This window comes from Ostrea edulis, chromosome 4, assembly GCF_947568905.1.
Source record: "Ostrea edulis chromosome 4, xbOstEdul1.1, whole genome shotgun sequence".
Taxonomy (NCBI): Eukaryota; Metazoa; Mollusca; class Bivalvia; order Ostreida; family Ostreidae; genus Ostrea; species Ostrea edulis.
Window position 1 is genome coordinate 32,038,624 of NC_079167.1, and position 14,022 is coordinate 32,052,645.

Here is a 14,022-nt window from a genome sequence, read left to right on the forward strand (position 1 = left end):
TCCATTTCATTACATTGTTTCATAACAGTCTAGCTGTATTAAAACATGATTAAAAAGAAACATTTGAAATATAAATTCTAGCAAGTTTTTAATGTGCATAAGTTTAAAAATCATGAAATATTTAAGCATCAGGGGCCAAGCATCATATACAGGGATCTTATTAACATTTATATGTTTCGCTGCGTAAAACACAGGTAAGAACTGCGAACCAGTTAAAATTGCCAGTTTACTTAAGAACCTACAACACTGCCAATTTACGTTGAAGGTTTCTATGCAATTACTTTTCCATTTAGTAAAATGTTCTTATTTCTACTGGTATAACAGGTATGATTATGGTGTAAAGAATAAATTTTAATCGTAAAATCAATAAAACGGAATTCGTTAATTCGTAACGAAGTTCTTAGGAATGGCGTACTTAAAGATTACCTTCAAAGTGGGAACCAGTTTAATTTAATCCAGTTTTGTTTTTTATTGAGCGAAGAAAATAATGTGTCCGTTTTGTAAGACATTCTTATTTTAACTGAAAATACAGATATCTGTTTACACAACATATTTCATATTTGCAAATCAATGCACACAGATCACAGAATTCTTTTTTACTGTTACGAAGTGATCAAGAATGACCTACTTCAAGATCACCTCAATGCCCACAATTCCAAAGAGCGCAAGCGCATTTGAAGGTCTTCGTATGATAACTAGTCGAGGGCTGACTAATTATTTTATTTATAGTTGGCTCTGTGTACAAGCATAAAGCAAATAACATGAGTTTTACAGAGGTCTTAAACCTACAGACAAACTAAAATACAAATGTCACAAAGGTAAGTATGCAAAAACACATATTTACACGCATGCTATATAAATAGATAATTTCAGAAGTTTATAATTAAATACAAAATAATTAAAATCAATGCCTTTCACTATAAAATTTAAGCACTGAATCTAAACCACAGCAATAAGAATTGTTAAGAAGCACTATAACTGTTATAACTAAAAATAATGAAAAATATGATAATAATGAAATAAATAATATATAGCAGTTTACAATAGCTAATTCACAAAGTATACATAAAAGGGTCCCGGGAGAAAGATTAAATAAAAATGAATCTTTCAACAACAAAAATTGGTAGTAAAGTAAATGAAAGGATTATTTTGAAAATAATTTTAAAATATGTTAAGGTGTTATGAAGTATTCATATACAAATAAATTTATAAAGGACTTATATAAATAATCACGGGTCTTTCGTCTCGGGTACTGTGCAATTAAATTGTACACCCACATCGGCATCTGTTGTTTGTCCACTAAACTACAAATCGTCCAATTATAAACATAAAACAAAATTTAACAAGTATCTATTCATTTTCTAACAAAATTATTATGAAGTCCCGAAACGTGTTACATGTACCTGAACTCCCGAAACATGTTAACCGAAGTCCCGAAACGTGTTGTCCAGTCCCGAAACATCCGTAATTCTTGCAGTCACGTGCATGTCACATAGATTAAAAGTCTTGTCAACATCTAAAATTGTCTGTCCACTACAGCATAAAGTCTTAATATCAATTTGGTCGTCAGTGTAAAGAACTAAACATGGCACTTTCCCCTGATCTCTTATAATAGGTATTACTAAAGAATTGCCTGGTGCCACTATAAACTGACAATTTCCCTGATGTGGTTGGCAATAATGCGTCTGTGTACGACATGTCCTGACTCATTTATTCTTTTTTCATCATGTTTTTCTTGTCATACACCTGGTTGATACTAGATGACCCACTAAGTATTTCATATTTAGCATTTAATTCATTAAAGACTTGATTTTTATTCATTAGATTTAACATTTCCTGCATTAAAGTGGGTGGTGTAAGAATGTATTCTTGCTTATGTTTTGAATTCAAGGAAGCAGCCCACATACTTTACTACAAAAACAATTGTTGAATTAAGCCAAGAAACGCGTATTTTGTAAGTTGAGTCCATTTTAAGGGTTGTGTAGTAACGAGCAAGTGTGAACAGTTTAGAAGCTTATGGTTGTGGTTCAAATGGAATAAACTTGATTTTGCCTTTCTGTTTAGTGCTGGAAAGGTAAACATTAATTTTGAGATAAATAATTTTACTTTTCCCCGATTTCTCTTTAAGATAGCTAGTGTTTACTACCTTCCTTTTGGTCCAGATCCCACAGTCATCAGGAAAACCATTGCGTTTGTCATCTGCTATATTGCAATTATTTTGAACAAAATATATATTGTTTTTTTTAAACTTGAGGAATTGTGGAGTGTGATTCTGATACAGAGTAGGAATGCAGAACATGTAATAAATCATCTTGATTTAAAAATGATATGTCTAGGCACCATTGGCTAAGCTGTGGACAGACTCGTTAATAACGATATTCGTGTCATTGATCAAAGAATTGTCGAGGTCTGTTGACGATTCGCTAGACTCATTGATGTGGACAGGACTTGCTGAAAGAATATTTTGATTTTGGTCAACTAGTTATGGCTCTTGTTCATGTAGGGGGGAAGGAGAAATGGACCATTTGACTACCAAATATGGAAATATACAAACACTTATGGGCTACCCGAGTCACCAACCAAACAATTGTTACCAATGGCTTCATGGACCTCTCCTCCTCCTACAGTTTGCACCAATATCGACAGTGCAATCACCAAAAACACAGTAACCCATTACAAATCAATGCAATGGCACTGCAACACATAGACATATCACTACCAAAGGTTCCAAAAAATCTACACTGATGGAAGCAAAGAACCCACCCAGGTAAAACGGGTGCAACCATCTATGATCTCAGCAGTCCATGGAGGAGGGGTAGATGCACGGGCAACATCTCTGTCTGCTCGACGGAGATCGATTGATTGACTGTATATTGTTTAACGTCCCTCTCGAGAATATTTCACTTATATGGAGACGTCACCACTGCCAGTGAGGGGCTGCAGGGCGGAGATGATTGCTGTAATTGCTGCACTCAAACACATTCACAGTAAGGGATATCGGAGAACGTTAATTCTCAGTGATTCTCTTAGTGCACTACAAACATTTCAAACTAGTAGGCCTGATCTACTCAACACCATCCTGACCCTCTTGCACCATTCCACACAATACAATCAACACATCCACTTCCAGTTGATAGCTTCACATGTCGGCATTTCAAGAAAACAAGACTGTCGACAACACTGCCAAACAAGCACTAAGTCAAAACAAGTTCACATACGACATATAACTAAAGGTCAGACAAATTTACAGCTCCATACACCACACTATAATCGGCACCTACAAACTCTTAGCTAAAATGGAACCCCACCCATGCTCAAAACCTCTCAAATATCACTCTAACATACACTATGACAACATCAACAAGAGGTACTGTGAGCAATGCTCACTAAGAATACCCCTCGCTTACCCCAATCTCCCAAAGGGTGTTGGTAATAGGTATAAACTACCTCTTTTCTGAGTGTAAAAAACAAATGGCATGACAAACCGAACCATATTGCTACTTCGATGTCCAGTGCGCGTGACCTTTGGACCCCAAAATCGATAGGGAACATCTTCATCCCATGGGTAGTCCATATGTATGATATGGTGACTGTAGGTGAAAAGGATAACACTTTAGAGCCCGGAAACCATATTGCTACTTCGATGTTCAGTGCCCGTGACCTTTGACCTCAAAATCGATAGGGAACATCTTCATCCCATGGGTAGTCCATATGTATGATATAGTGACTGTAGGTGAAAAGGATAACGCTTTAGAGCCCGGAAACCATATTGCTACTTCGATGTCCAGTGCCCGTGACCTTTTGACCCCAAAATCGATAGGGAACATCTTCATCCCATGGGTAGTCCATATGTATGATATGGTGACTGTAGGTGGAAAGGATAACGCTTTAGAGCCCGGAAACCATTGCGTCTACAGACGGACGGACAACCCGATTCCAGTATACCCCCCCCCCCCCACAACTTGTTGCGGGGGTATAATTACACGCATGAGGGGAGGGAAAACCAATCTATTGGGCGATTTAGGTCAGTACACCAGGCACACAAACAACAATTATACACACTACCAGGTCCCAGAAACAATCGCCTATTAACTATCACACTTTCCACTTAACAACTACCAAAGAACAAACCTCATACAAACTCTTCACACATAAGGACTCGCTCCCTTTGACCTTGACTCTGCTAACCATCAGCCCACATTTTTCTTGTCTGGTGTCCTTCCCCGTATCGATAATGAATTTTCTGGGACAACGCCGAGACCAGAGTTTATCAAGGATTTCAACTACAAGGCCAATCAACTGAATCAACGGCTGGAAACTTTATCTACCAGATCCCGGCACTCCACTACGTTGGATACCATTTCTTTAGGATGAAAGGGCAGATCCAGAGACACCTACTCGGAAGGGATGGGTTACATATCAGCCAGAAGGGAACCAGGACTGTTGTTGGTGACATCGAGATGGCTATTTAGCATTTGAAGTCTACACCAAGCTCTCCATCAGCTTCTTCTACAACAGAAACCTCGCCTTACCTAACAGCTCTTCTGTCCAGACCACCTGTAAAGACGATGCCAGGAGGCATTACTAAGAATGAAGAATGGACAGCATTACCAATAATATACACTCTTTGCACTTGTCCACTTTCTGTTTCTTCTCCTCCCACTCTTACTCACTGATAAGTCTCTACCGGATCGTAATGCTATTTAAAATCAGTAGAAGTTGCTCCAACCATAGTAAAAACAAATGTAGACCTCTTCATCAATTATTACTAATTATTACATCAAAGATTTCTTAATTATTGTGAATTATTAAATACCACAATATATATAATTATGTCTTCTAAAGATGGTCCCAAAATGTGCAACATGATGATGAAAGTGATGCAGCAACAATCAATGAAGGTTTGTTAGGAAGAAAGTACAGATCCAGAGACACCTACTCAGCAGGGATGCGTTACATCTCAGCCAGAAGGGATCCAGGACTGTTGTTGGTGACATCGAGAGGGCTATTCAGCATTTGAAGTCTACACCAACCTCTCCATCAGCGTCTCATACACCAGAAGCCTCTCCTTACCTAACAGCTCTTCTGTCCAGACCACCTGTAAAGACGATGCCAGGAGACATCACCGAGAATGAAGAATGGCCAGCGTTATCAATGGTATATACTCTTTGTACTTCCCCACTTTCTATTTCTCCTCCTCACTCATAAGTCTCTACCGGATGTCAATCTTCTTGCACTTTATTTTCTCCAAGCTTTTCTAGCAATTTACTATTTGTCAAGTCGGTACAGTACAGTTTTTAAAAACCTTATATTGTAAATTTTACACTTTAATGGCATAAATCTTCAGAGGAAATGGCTGCAAGCAAAGTGACACCCCACGAGGAAGAGGCAACAGGTTCCTTACAGAACAAGGTAAGAAGCGTGTTATTTTGATATAGAAAAACAAGTAAAGTTCCATTGCCAAGACTGCAGGATAACCATCCAAGTCAGTTATAGAGTTTTCACCCCAATATACTAAAATATAGCAAGCGCTATTTAAAATCAGTAGAAGCTGCTCCAACCATAGTAAAAAACATGTAAACAACGTCATCAATTAATACATTAAAGATTTCTGAATTATCGTCAATTATTAAATACCACCATATATATAATTATTTTTTTTTTAAGATGGCCCCAAAATATGCAACATGATGATGAAAGTGATACAGAAACCATCAATGAAGGTCTGTTAGGATGAAAGGACACATCCAGAGACACCTACTCAGCAGGGATGCGTTACATCTCAGCCAGAAGGGATCCAGAGCTGTTGTTGGTGACATCTAGTTGGCTATTCAGCATTTGAAGTCTACACCTAGCTCTCCATCAGCTTCTCGTACACCAGAAGCCTCTCCTTACCTAACAGCTCTTCTGTCCAGACCACCTGTAAAGACGATGCCAGGAGACATCACTAAGAATGAAGAATGACCAGCGTTACTAATGGTATACCATCTTTGCACTTCCCACTCCTACTGACTCTCCTCCTTGCATTCCTACTCACTTTCCTCACAAGTCTCTACCGGATCTCAATCTTCTCGCACTTTAATTTCTCTAAGCTTTACTAGCAATGTACTATTTGTCAAGTCTGTACAGTATTATTTGTTAGAATTTTACTCCAATGTATGTTTGCTAATAAATATAAATAAAAAATATTTTTTATTTCCTTATAAACTGTGACTTTTTGTCCTGTGATATTTTGTTCTACTTTAATATAATTCTAATTGTGACTTTTTGTCTTATTTTCTTATAAAACTGTGACTTTTTGACCTGTGACATTTTGTCCTGCTTTCATAAAATTTCTTAATGTAACTTTTTGCCCATGGTCATATTGGCCGTGAGTTTTTGTAATTTGTAAAGTTGTAAATGGTTTGATAGGTACATAATTTCAGCACAATGTATATATTATAACTTTTAAAATAAAATAAAAAATGAAATATTTTCATGATCCTGGTTCTAATTAGGAACATTTATTTGAATCATTTTTTATATCATAAAATTACAATTTTCTGATATCGAATTCATGACAAGGAACTACGTAAAATGAGCAGTACTTTGAGTGAATCTCACTCTTTCCAGTCAGCCAATAATATGATAGGAGTGGCTTCACGAGTATGTACAAATGCCACGGTATCGACGTCCAGTTGTTTAATATCATCATGAAAGCTGTCGTCTTTGGTCTCGCGTCTCGGAAGATCTATCGAAGCAGACCCAAGAATAAATATTTTGGAGTTGGTGGTGTTATAAATGTTAATGAATGTTTGTTTACTTATGGAGAAAATGTGGATTAGCTCGATTCTTGTGTTTTGTGCATGTTGTCTCTTTACAGATTCCTACAGTATTATTATCATTTACTACGTTTAATAATATTGTCAGTTCATTATAGTAAATACCTGTTTCATCTTTTATACTTGAAATACATCGGGAAATCGTTAAATACTATTTTGTGTATTCCCTCCAAATTACAGGAAGTCAGACGATGTCATGCATATCTCGATCCCGATCTTGTTATTTATAATTGGAAATAAACGTGTTTATGTTGAGAATGTGGCACATCTTGTATAATAACCAATGTTTCTGTGTTTATCTTGTTGATATACTTTCTTGTATATCTATTGCTCTGTATAACATGTAAATACTCATTGTAATAGTGACCTAGTTACCTAATTGTTTACATCCGGGTCTTGGAAAAACATCTGTTATGTATAAATACGGAAGCCCGTTGGCATTTGAAGCAGTTGTAAACTGAGCAGTTGGAAATCAGGAGGCTAGTTGAGAAGTGACCAGTTGATGTCGATAGAAATCGAGGTGTAAACAAGAGGTAACTGAGTCACGGATGCTAATGATTTGTTACTATTGATTTATTACAATAATAATAATTAAATAGATTTGTTAATTTCTAAAACTTATTCTTTATTAAGTTAATTCATGACAGCAAAGGAGCCAAATCAAGCCTGCCTGGAAAACCTGCTTCAGTATTACCCGGATCGAGTTTTCGTTCATCTCTGTGGAAACGACATCAGCGTTGAAGGAAAACCTAGGAAGGTGGCTGAAAACGTCCTACAACTGGTGCAGGTCCTAGAAGACAGCGGAGTTGGAACTGTTCTCGTGGGACAGATTCTAAACAGGGGTGGTAATTTCAAGAAGAACTCTGGTCTGACAAGCGATATCTTCAGAAGGAAGAGGAACAACACAATTCTGCGAGCAAAACTTGTAAAAAGATTAATCTTACTTCGGCTGAAATATCCCCAGGACTTTGCGGCTGGTGGTGTTCATATTTCCCTGGGAAACCTATGGAAATATGGCGCACAGATAAGGAGAGCTCTTGTGACGAAGTAAAGGTCGAGAAGAAAAGCGGCCCTTTTAAGAGCCACTGAAATATTTCGAAAAGATGCTTCAAATAACATACTTTCAGAAAGACGAAATCTTCTTAAGATTCGAAACATATACTCCCTAATTACCTACATGTACATACAGCCTCACCTAACTTTCTATCAAACACATAAAAATCCACAAATCATTTGTTGTCAGTCTTATGGCCCGAAATATATGTATAAAATTGGCGTATCTTTAAAAGCAAGAGGTACTGTGAGCAATGTTCACTAAGAATACCCCCGATTATCCCAATCTCCCAAAGGGTGTTGTTAATAGGTATAAATTACCTCTTTCCTGAGTGTAAAAATATAGTATGCCTTTGTAGAAGAAAATGGAAGATATAGTCGGAACACAAATCCATGGTATAAACCTATAATTTTGACCTTGAGATCAAAGGTCAAGGTCATAAAGAGGTCATGAATGTACATGACACATAGTCTCATGGTGATACACCCATGTCTTATGGTATGAATATGTCAAAACCCTATAATCAATTTTGACCTTGAGACCAAAATTCAAGGTCATATAGAGGTAATGAAGGTACCCGACACATCATCTCATGGTGATATACTCTAGTGTCAAATATGGTGTGCCTATGTCAAAGAAGAAAGAAGTTATGGCCCTGACACGAATCCATTGTAAAAACCTTTAATTTTGACCTTGAGGTCAAGGTCATATGGAGGTCATGAAGGTACATGACACATCGTCTCATGGCGATACACTCTTATGTGTCAAATATGGTATGCCTATGTCAAAGAACAAAGAAGTTATGGCCCGGACACGAATCCATTGCAAAAAACCCCTTTAATTTTGACCTTAAGGTCAAGGTCATATAGACGTCATGAAGGTATCCGACACATCGTCTCATGGTGATCCACCTGTGTGCCAAATATGGTATGCCTATGTCAAAGAACAAAGACGTTATAGCCCGGAAACGAATCTGGAGACAGACAGACGGACGGACGGACAGAGTGATTCCTATATACCCCCCAGAACTTCGTTCGGGGGGTATAAAAATAACCAAAGTAGAAATGAAATTGAAGAAATAAAAACATATCCATTGCAATTGGTTACAGAATATTTCCAAGAGCATGCCTACAGCGATCAATACCATAATTCAAGCGTTCCATAATCATATAATGAAGTAAACCATTTCTTTCACTATATCGCAAAACACGCACATAATACAAATGTTAGCATTAATTAATTAAACTATGATACAATTACATTTAAAGGGCATCAATGCACTTTGTTATGTAGGACTTATATCTTATTGTATACAATTTCATAAATAACATATATACAGTAAGGCGTAGTGCAGGATTGCAAAGTGCAGATGATACCATAATCACGATCAGTAACGTCACAGACAATTAGGATGGGTTTTGAAAGGGAGGGTTGGCAGAAATATAATTCACAACTCTTCTCTAAAATATAGCTGACAAGCAAATAAAAAGAATTTCATGAACACGAAAATTCGATTTCGGTTTAATTTTTTGGAGGGGGGTGGGGGTCAAGTTCCGACTTTTTTTGAAATGAAAAAAAAATGAATTCTATTATACATTACCACATGAGTATTTGACTGCTCAGAGACAAAAAGTGGGAGAGTTGGGCAAACAGCCTTTCAACGAACATTTTCATATCAAATTAAAAGTATATTTTGAGTATAGTTATTTGATTATATATGTGCTGTGTTTTCATAATTCGCAGTGCTAAAGAATATATTAAGAAATACATAGAGTAATTATATGTCAGGTCTTCAAGTCTCTTTTAAGGTCATACGCAACGTAGCTTCCTATCGGCAACTTTTCAAGAAAGAGGGTGTTGCACCGAAGCGGGAATTTTCCCTAATCGGAGCTCCGTGCCAGCACTCGTGACGTAGAACTGACCTTCATTCATATTTATACTCATGGCGTATTTGCCATTTAAATACCTGATGGATTCCCCAGTACTGAAGGCAAACCTCATACATTTTATGGGTCAATACATTATATATGTAGTCTAAAGATGAATTTTGAAATCGTGAAAATTAAATGGTGTTCTTTTTTCTGAGTATCAGATACAATGTATACGGCTACATGTTACGAGTGTATCAATATTTGATATTCTATATTACTACAGTCCAAACGCTCTTATACAAGTATGTAATATTTTCTACAACCAACAGTTGGCAACTGTACATGACTGACCACAAAACAAAATATGGGAAGTTTGATACGCATTAATAAAGTTCAACATTATTCGAAGTACATGCACCTGTAAAAATTGATTCAATATAGCAATTTGCTACTGGAATACATATAAACTTAAACTGTTTAACGGTAATTTACCTTGTTTGGCCTTAATTTTTTTCTTCCAAAGCTTTGCATAGTTCACAACGGTTTTTCGTAAAAGGCACCATGCCTTTATCAACAACTTTCATTCAGAAAAACATACAAGTTCTCGTTAGCAGCCTTGACTATTAAAACACAGGTATTGCATGCTGTATTCGGCGTGTTTGTTGAGAATCCTATTCACAAACTAAACAGTGTCCAGGTTGGTAGCTTATTTCAAACTCGGCACATGGTAATAAACAGAGATATGACATGAAACATTTCTAAAAACTAGAAGCGTGTTTCAATTAAGAAAAAAAATCTAGATGGAAAACGTAATACGAAAAAAATGTGTTCTTGAGGGAGTCGAACCCGGTTGTTTTAAAATTGAATGACCGTTTCATATTTTGTCAGAACCAACTAGTTTATAGTCTATAAGTTTTAAAAGGTGCAAATAGTTGGCGGTTTGATTTAAAATAGATAATTTAAGTATAGTTTCAGAATTCGGAAGGAAAAAAAAGGGGGAAAATTATTGTGAATTAATTATGAGCGTCAGTGATTGTAGTCCTACTTCGGACTGACCGTTTCATATTTAGCCAGAACTGATTAGTGTATGGTCTGTAAAAGGTGCAAATAGGTGGCGGTTTGATTTGAACTTGATAATCTAAGGGCAGACAGTTTTAGAATTCGGAAGGAAAATAAATTGACACCAGCATATTTCAGTGGCGAGTTTGGAGGGGTGTGTGTGTCTAATTTTTTGTTTTACCACACCCAAACATCTTTTCTCCATGTTTTTCCTTGATGCACGAGTGCAATTCATAATGGCTATATTCCTGCTCAAACTTTTTCCTCCATACCATGCAATACATTGAAGGGAGGAAAGTGTAATTTGGAACACTTTCAATTTCGGGAGCTGGGGAGACATTTGTTTTTCACAACAACAAAAAAAGAAACAAATTAAATTTATATAAAGAATTGTTCTGTTGTCTAGAGAAGTTATGATTTTATATTGGGTATAAAATTATCATGGAGAGAAATTCTAAGACGGCAACAGTCGCCAGTCTTGGCAGTATTTCAGTCAGATGGAGAATCTTCTTGGTGACCCTGCAGTACAACCAGTGGCTGCAGCCTCCATCTTACCAACAACAACACCAGCACCAACCTCTCCTAAGAAAAGGAAAACCAACAGTTCACGAGAACCCAAATGGGTAGGAAGTTTTAGGGCAGAGCTTAGGGCTATGCACGAGGAGAGAATGAAGTTGGAGAAGGCGAAGCTAAGTCTGGAGGAGAGGAGGGTCCAGGCTTTAGAACGTCTGGCCAGTGCCTCAGAGCAATAGGTAATTAAAGTATACCCCATGTAAATGTAATCAGTTGTACCGTAATAAAACACTACCTGTCACTAAGATATATATAACAGTTATGAACAGTGCGACATTTAACTCTGGACACGACAAAAGTCAGGAGTTTCGCCAACCCTTTTATTAAGGATACAAATAAACCCTTTACAAAAAAAGATGGGATTTTATGTTCACAAGACATGCACCAACATTTACACTTGTACCAATGGTAGTTTTTAAGATATTTCACCTAAAATAAAAAAAATCCCATGGGATTTTGAATCCTACTTGGGGGATTTTCACTCCCACCAAAAATCCCATGGGAGAAAAAAATGTAATTTCTCCCATAGGATTTTAACTCCCATTTTTAAAATATGGGATACAATGTCAAATAGGAGGAAATGTCCCATAATGAACATGGAATGGCAGTAAATATCCTATTTGAGCATAAATAGGAATAAATATCCCAAATAAAACACAGGATGGGATTTTTATTCCATGAATATAACAATAAAACAGAAAATTGTATCTTAAAAAGTGTTGTTTGTCATGATTCTTAAAATGTATTTACAAGCCAAGGAACGACATTAATTTTTAAATATATATAGCTTAGTCTTGTTAAATATATATGGATACCATTACCAAAATATACATGTAAGCCCTCTGCCACATAGTCGCAGCAAGTTTGCCGCAACTAGTTGCAGCGCATTTGTCGCAAGTATATTTTTCGTATGCAAAATTTTCCTCTGGCACAGTTTGCAGCAAAGTTGCAGCAGTCTTGCTGCATAATTCTGGCACACAGTTTGCCGTATTTTTGCGGCACACTTCTGGCACTGTCTGCTCGAAATTAAGGTATCCTATATAAATTGTAGGTACAAAAACACAATAACAATTTAATTAATATAATTCCAAGAACAATTACATAGCAAGTAATCTTTAACATACCAGTATTCAAAAATACAAACTGGTTTAAATCACAACTCTGATTACGTCAGCCATTTCTTAACTGGTCCCCTATTGTGACAGCTTCTCCCAAGACCAGTTAACGTAATCAAAACAAGAATGCTTGCGAGGAGAAGTCGATGAAGGTTATGCCTCTCGACTTCTCTAAAGAGAATAGTTGATACGTAGAGACTAGTGGAATTTTGTCATCTTCATGTTTTAGGGACTGTCTTGGGTACGAGTTAACTTTTCTATTCATTAACGTATTATAGTTAACCCATTCCACTTCTGATTAAGTTTATCATTACTACTTCGTTCATTGTGGATCAGCTTTTTGGACAAATATAGGATGTCCAAATTCGCTCCACACACACACACACACACACACACACACATATATATATATATATATATATATTGATAAGGATCATAGATATTTTTCTGTTTAAAAAATTAATAATTGCATAACTGGCAATATTGTGTCCAAGTGAAATCAAAAACGTCTTCAACAAACTTGCACGTGCATTTCATGCCATGGGAAATGCGTTTCTCATCACAGTTTATGCTTTTGCTACCATTGCACGATTTTCACTCAGGCATCGGTGTCTGATTCTTTCTAAAATTTCAAACTCACTTGAGTGTTTACACTACATTTATCAACACAATGCCCCCTCAACGTGTAAGGCGTCGACTGACGACAGAACAACTGGGCAGATGTATTGGTATGCTTGACGCTGGCTATTCACAACGTGACATTGCAAATGCACTAAACATCAGCCAGAGCGTTGTAAACAGGGCCTGGAACCGACAGCAAACTTTTGGTACAGCAGCACACCGACATGGGGGTGGTCATCAGAGGTCGACAACCCAACGCCAAGACCATTTTGTGGCTCTTCAGGTACGACGCCATTCCTTCTGGACAGCAACCAGCCTACGTAACGACCTCCTGAACGCCTCGGGGGTGAATATGTCCACTCAGACGATACGGAATCGCTCCACAATGCAGGTCTCAACTTGAGAAGGGCATGTGTTCCGAGTCCCTCTGACTGTTCGACACCGGCGGGAGCGATTGGACTGGGCTGAAGATCATGTCATTTGGACACAGAACGATTGGGTTCAAGTCAGTGCTCGAGCTGGGCTTCGCCAATGGCGAATTTTTTTCAAAAACGGCGAAAAAAAAATTAAAGTGGCGAAAATCCCATTTTGTAGTAAATTGTATTTTAAAATCTGTCTTGTGATTTCCTTTGTCAGTGACACATTACCGCCTGTTTGTTTATGCAGTCAACGCGTACGACCGGACAGAGCTGGTCACGAAGGCCAGATAATAGCTTCAGGTAATGTATGGCTGCAAAAAAGTCGGTGATTATGTAATAAAGTACATCGGAAAACTGTGTACCCTGCTGTGGTCAATTGTTTAACATTTGAAGTTTTATTCATTATCGTGTTATCATCTTCACATCAATGTCAATTCTTAACCACAGAACCGACCGGTAATTAAATTGACCGTATTATTGTGTATAATG

General features: G+C 37.2%; 1 long non-coding RNA gene across 1 annotated transcript; it reads left to right on the forward strand.

Moving 5' to 3' along the window:
* The first annotated feature begins 5,197 nt into the window (after nt 1-5,197).
* On the forward strand, nt 5,198-7,043 carry LOC130053733 (uncharacterized). The gene is made up of 2 exons (XR_008802087.1): nt 5,198-5,412; nt 5,668-7,043. It is a non-coding gene; the product is annotated as an uncharacterized LOC130053733 (long non-coding RNA).
* Nucleotides 7,044-14,022: the final 6,979 nt, after the last annotated feature.